Source organism: Mus caroli, chromosome 5 (assembly GCF_900094665.2).
Source record: "Mus caroli chromosome 5, CAROLI_EIJ_v1.1, whole genome shotgun sequence".
Lineage (NCBI taxonomy): Eukaryota > Metazoa > Chordata > Mammalia > Rodentia > Muridae > Mus > Mus caroli.
This window is the reverse complement of record NC_034574.1, coordinates 49576907-49583641: the sequence shown is the minus strand read 5'-3', so window position 1 is coordinate 49583641 and position 6735 is coordinate 49576907. Positions and strand designations below refer to the sequence as shown.

At 42.0% G+C, this 6735-nt stretch overlaps 1 pseudogene; it reads left to right on the top strand.

The window, feature by feature from the left end:
- The first annotated feature begins 424 nt into the window (after positions 1-424).
- On the top strand, positions 425-1214 carry LOC110294850 (annotated as a pseudogene).
- Positions 1215-6735: the final 5521 nt, after the last annotated feature.

Here is a 6735-nt window from a genome sequence, read left to right as displayed (position 1 = left end):
AATAATTATTGTTTGATAAAATAATACAATGTTTGTACACAGAAAGTCTGTCCCTGGCCTAGTAACAATATATCACAGTACTGGACAACAAAAGAAGAGAGTTCTTCACAGCATATTCTCAAAATTCAAGGGTAAATTACTTATGTTCCACAGTGTTCTTTGTTACAAGTAATTTTGAATACGAGAATTGTGCACAATGAAAATATTATTTAGAATATTGCTATAAAATATTGTCATAAAATAGGCTTTTGTTACATGCCTCTGCCCAGCCTTGTGCTGTGAGCATTTCCAACAGAAAGTGAGTGTGGGCGTTCAGTGGAGAGCCATTGGCTAGGTCCAGAATTGGGAGCAGCACCTCAACTTGAAGAACTCAGGTGGGGCAGAGTGCCCCCTTCCCGACCTGGCTGGTTAGCTGACAGAGCTGCATATGCCATCCCTCCATGAAATGATGCTTAGAGACAACGTTCTAAGGATCCAGCATGCCTCTGGCTTTGGAATAGAGTTTAGTACTGTAGATTCACTGACATGTGTGAACAACTACTAGGGCATGCTCAAAGAAGCTTGTGCTGAATAGTGACAGGAAAGTAGTAAGGGGGCGGGCCGCAACAAGGAGTGTGAACACTCCGAAGAAGTTATTAAACCGTATGACTGGACCTATACAACAGAATAGAAAGAAACGTTGCTTGGAGAATCCTTAAGTTAAAGGTTGTTTGTACCTACAACAGATAGTATAGATACAGAAAAATTGAAAGCCAAAGAACAGATTAAATTTTTTGAAGAAGTTCTCCTGTTTGAAGATGAATTGCATGATCACCACGTTTCCAGCCTGGGTGTGAAAATTAGAGTAACGCCGTCCAGTTTTTTCTGCTATTGCATTTTTCTTGAGAATTGATGGGGTGCTCATCAGAATCTATGACATAAGGCTTTACCATGAGGCTGGCAAAACTTACATGTTACGAGTATATACATCCAGAGAGAGCAAAATTGCTAATTTAAAGCATGTCCCACCTTCCTTCTTCACAGAACCTAACTCAGTATCACAATACTTACCAAATAAGGAAGCAGTTTGTGAGAAGCTAGTATTTCCAGAAGGAATTGATCTTAATTCTCTGGACTCACAAATTATGCCCTCAGAAGAAAATGTAATACAGGAGACTCTCTATGTGGAACCTGACTGGATACCTTGGCTATTTGTAGGGGTATGTTTATTATGAGAATTAATTTCCTTGTTTATGGGCCGACTTTCTGTAGCCTTAAAGGAAAATAAAAGATTGTTGCAGGCAGGTTCCACTCAACTCATATTTACACTGTCGGTTTTCAAGTTCCTGCTCCAGAGAGAAATATGCTCTGGGGCTTAATTTGGGTACTTAACTCATCACAAATTGTTACCTCAGCAGTGATGGGTATGTATATGTCTCATGAGGGGTTGGGGTTGGGGGAATGGACGTAATCTGCATCCATCCTGAAGCATCACCTTCTAACGTGAAAAGGCTGACTTGTAAAAGCCATCGCTGAGCCCCAATGCCCTGTGATCTTCATAGGATTCTTCTTTTATGTCTTTTTTTTTCTTTTTCTTTTTTATTAGCTATATTCTTTTTGGTCTTTTTTAAAAATTTTTTTAGATATTTTCTTCATTTACATTTCAAATGCTATCCCAAAAGTCCTCTATACTCTCCCCCTACCCTGCTTCCCTACCCACTCACTCCCACTTCTTGGCCCTGGTGTTCCTCTGTACTGGGGCATATAAAGTTTGCTAGACCAAGCAGCCTCTCTTCCCAATGATGGTCAACTAGGCCATCTTCTGCTACATATGCAGCTAGAGACATGAGCCCTGGGGGGTACTGATTAGTTCATATTGTTGTTCCACCTATATAGTGTTGCAGACCCCTTCAGCTCTTGGGTACTTTCTCTAGCACCTATATTGGGGGCCCTGTGTTCCATCCTATAGATGACTGTGAGCATCCACTTCTGTATTTGCCAAGCACTGGCAAAGCCTCACAGGAGACAGGTGTATCAGGGTCCCTTCAGCAAAATCTTGCTCACATATGCAATTGTGTTTTCCTTTGGAGAATGACTATAGGATGGACCATCCTTTTGTCTTAGCTCCAAACTTTGTCTCTGCAACTTCTTCCATGGATATTTTATTTTGTATTCTATGGAGGAATGAAGTATCCATGCTATGGTCTTCCTTCTTGATTTTCTTCTGTATGGATATCTTGGGTATCCTAGGTTTCTGGGCTAATATCCACTTATCAGTGAGTACATATCAAGTGACTTCTTTTGTGATTGGGCTGCCTCACTCAGGATGATATCCTCCAGATACATCAATTTGCCCAAGAATTTCATAAATTCATTGTTTTTAATAGCTGAGTAGTACTCCATTGTGTAAATGTACCACATTTTCTGTATCCATTCCTCTGTTGAGGGGCATCTGGGTTCTTTCCAGCATCTGGCTTTTATAATTAGGGCTGCTATGAACATAGTGGAGCATGTGTCCGTATTTCCTGTTGGAACGTGTTCTGGGTATAGGCCAAGGAGAGGTATTAATGGATCTACCAGTAGTACTATGTCCAGTTTTCTGAGGACCTGCCAGACTTATTTCCAGAGTGGTTGAACCAGCTTGCAATCTCACCAGCAATGGAGGAGTGTTCCTCTTTCTCCACATCCTCGCCAGCATCTGCTGTGACCTGAATTTTTGATCCTGGCCATTCTGACTGGTGTGAGGTGAAATCTCAGGGTTGTTTTAAACATCATTTCCCTGATGTTTAAAGATGTTGAACATTTTATGAGGTCCCATTTGTCGATTCTTGATCTTACAACACAGGCTATGGAGTGGGGTGATGGTGAGGTATTGAAGTCTCCCACTATTATTGTGTGATTATTATTATTCGGACCATTTGCTTGGAAAATTGTTTTCCAGCCTTTTATTCGGAGGTAGTGTCTGCTTTATCCCTGAAGTTTCCTGTGTGCAGCAAAATGTTGGGTTCTGTTTGTGTAGCCAGTTTTTTAGTCTATATCTTTTATTGGGGAATTGAGTCCATTGATGTTAATGAGAAATCAAAGAGGGTGTTTCCTGTCATTTTTTGTTCTTAAAGTTGGGAATCTGTTCTTGTGACTATCTTCTTTTAGTTTTGTTAAAGGATTACTTTCTTGCTTTTTCTAGGGTGTAATTTCCATCTTTGTGTTGGTGTTTTCCCTTTATTATCCTTTGAAGGACTGGATTTGTGGAAAGATATTGTGTGAATTTGGTTTTGTCGTGGAATACTTTGGTTTCTCCATCTATAGTAATTGAGAGTTTTGCTGGGTATAATATCCTAGGCTGGGGGTTGTGTTCTTTTAATGTCTGTATGATGTCTGTCCAGGATCTTCTGGCTTTCATAGTCTCTGGTGAGAAGTCTGGAGTCCTGACTTTATATGTTACTTGACCTTTTTCCCTTACTACTTTTAATATTCTGTCTTTATTTCGTGCATTTGTTGTTCTGATTATTATGTGTCGGGAGGGATTTCTTTTCTGGTCCAGTCTATTTGGAGTTCTGTAGGCTTGTTGTATGTTCATGGGCATCTCTTTCTTTATAGTTTAGGGAAGTTTTCTTCTATAATTTTGTTGAAGATATTTGCTGGCCCTTTAAGTTGAAAATCTTCATTCTCATCTACTATTATCCATAGGTTTGCTCTTTTCTCATTGTGTCCTGGATTTCCTGGATGTTTTGAGTTAGGATCTTTTTGAATTTTTGCATTTTCTTTGTTGTGTCCATGTTCCCTATGGAATCTTCTGCATCTGAGATTCTCTCTCCCATCTCTTGTATTCTGTTGCNGATGCTCACGTCTATGGTTTCTGATTTCTTTCCTAGGGTTTCTATCTCCAGAGTTGTCTCCCTTTGGGTTTTCTTCATTGTTTTTACTTCCAAATTTAGATCTTGGATGGTTTTGTTCAATTCCATCACCTGTTTGTTTGTGTTTTCCTGTAATTCTTTAAGGGATTTTTATGTTTCTTCTACCTTTTTAGCAGTGTTTTCCTGTAGTTCTTTAAGGACTTCTATCTGTTTAGCAGTATTCTCCTGTAATTCCTTGAGGAATTTTTGTGTTTCCTCTTTAAGTGCTTCTACCTGTTTAGCAGTGTTCTCCTGTATTTCTTTAAGTGAGTTATTAATGTCCTTCTTAAAATCTTCTACCACCATTATGAGATATGATTTTAAATCTGCCTCTTGCTTTTCAGATGTGTTGTGGTATCCAGGACGCGCTGTGGAGGGCGTACTGGGTTCTGATGATACCCGGTGTTCTTGGTTTCTATTAGTAAGATTCTTAAGTTTGCCTTTGCTATCTGGAAATCTCTGGTGTTAATGTTCAAGCTGTCTTTGGTTGGAGCTTGATCCTCCTGTGATTCTTTTAGCCTCTGTCAGCACTCCTGGGAGTCCAACTCTCTCCTCAGTTCCAGTGGTCAGAGCACTCTTTGCGGGCAAGCTCTCCTCTTTCAGGGCATGTGTCTAGCAGTTTGGAGCTCTGATCCACCTCCTGAGTCCTGGAGTCAGAACTTTCCCTGTAGGTCCACTGGCAAGGAATGTGCCCAGGGGTCTGGGTCTCAGCTCCGCCTCCTGCCTGAGAATGAAGGCCTGACTGGACCCTGACCAAGAAGCTCTGTTGCTTCTATCACTCACCTGCTCTCAAGTGATCAGGAGGTCCTGGGTGTGCTAGGGGTCCTGTGGCATGGAGAATCCTCTGGTGTCTTAGATGCCTTCGGCAGGGTTCAAGCAGAAGATGGCGGGGCTGGACACACCTGGAACAGATCCCAACCTCTGGTCGGGCGGGATTCCTTTGTCCCAGTTCCTGCCAGCAAAAGACCCTCTAGGATTCTTTGGAGCTGAGGTTGTATTCCACTCACCTGTGATCCCGAGGTGATCCCGTGTTCCTGTGGCGTGGTGAGCACTCTGGAGTCTTTAGAGGCCTATGCTGGGCTCAGAAGGAAGATGGCCTTTTTTTTTTTTTTTGTCTTATTGACATTATTTTTTGTCCTTCAGAAACTTTGCAATTTTATGACGTCACATTTGTCGGTTCTTGATCTTACAGCACAGGCCATTGCTGTTCAGTTTAGGAAATTTCCCCCTGTGCCCATATCTTAGCTCTTTTCTTTATTTATATTTCAAATGTTATCCCCTTTCCTAGTTTCCCCTCCGAAAATCCCCTATCCCCTCTCCTCTTGCTCTGCTCTCGAACCCACCTACTCCCCTTTCTGGTCCTGGCATTCCCCTATACTGGGACCTAGAGCCTTCATAGGACCAAGGGCCTTGAAGGAAAATGAGATTTCGTATCTTGTGATTCATATAAGAGAGTTGTCTAGGAGCCCACGGCCCTGGCCTGGGGCCGAGAACAAAGCAGAGCAGGCCCAGACATGCCAGGGCAGGGCTGTTGTTAAGGCATTCCTAAGAACATCTTGACTGTAAAGATGGAAAAGTATGCAAGGACAAGCAGGGCTATCTTGTCTGAGTCAATACCATCTGGCCAGAACCTCCCCTCTGTCTATTACTCCTTGACGCCGGGTAAAGTCACACATCAACCGGTTGTTATGTGAACAAAGATAATCCCCAAGCCCACCGAAACAAAGTCCTGATGCCTTTTTTGCTGGCATGTAATCTTTCTGTTAATGTTTGAATGAGCCAATCTCGTACCTTTGTCGAAATTCCTTGCACCCCTAACCCTTTGCTTCTTTAAAAACCCCTAGCTTCCAAGCCTCAAGGTTGACTCCCCTGTCTCCTGTGTGAGGTACGTGTCAGCCCAGAGCTCTGCCAATAAAGCCTCGTGAGTCTTGAATCGAGAAGGATTCTTGTGTTCGTAAGTGCATCCTGTCCCTGGACTAGAGTGGGGGTCCCATTATCTGGGGTCCTACAGCCTTTCCTCCCATTGATGACCGACTAGGCCATCCTCTACTACTATCTATCTAGAGCCACAAGTTCCACCATGTGTTTTCTTTGATTGGTGGTATAGTTCCAAGGAGCTCTGGGGGTACTGGTTAGTTCATATTGATGTTCCTCCTATGGGGCTTCAGTACCCTTCGGCTCCCTGGGTATTTCTCTGGCTTCTTTACTGGCGATCTTGTAAACAACTACCAAACCCAGACACTATGGCAGATGCCAACAAGAGCCTGCTGGCAGGAGCCTGATATGGCTGTCTCCTGAGAGGCCACGCCAGTGCCTGGCAAATACAGACATGGATGCTCACAGTTATTCATAGGATTCTGACTGCATGCTGATGTGCTACTCTGGCTCTTGGCTGTGGGCTTTCTGGTGTTTTATGTGCATTTCTGTAGAGTTGTGACATGTCACCTAGGACATCCATCTTGTATTAGTCATTAGTTGGAGTTTCTGGGGCAACATATTGTGGGTGTTTGTAGACACATGTATTTTTTAAATCTTTTCATTTAAATGTCTTTGTCCTTGAGTAGTGTTAGATTATTTATTTTGATAATTCATTGTTAAAAATTGTGGCGAATTAAAATAAAATAATTGCCTTAAAAATATTAGAGAGATGGGCAGTGGGGAGGAGGAGTTCTTCTGAAGATTGTTAATGTTTTCCTGTGAGGAGTCCTAAGGTGTGTTCTTGGCCATTTCTAAACATGTCATAAGCCATTTTATATTTATTTGTCCATGTGTCTTTTGTAAGTGGAGAATAAATAATAAGTAATTATGTACCCATTAAAAAATGAAAGCCATCCATTTGCCTAGGAATTTCATAAATTCATTC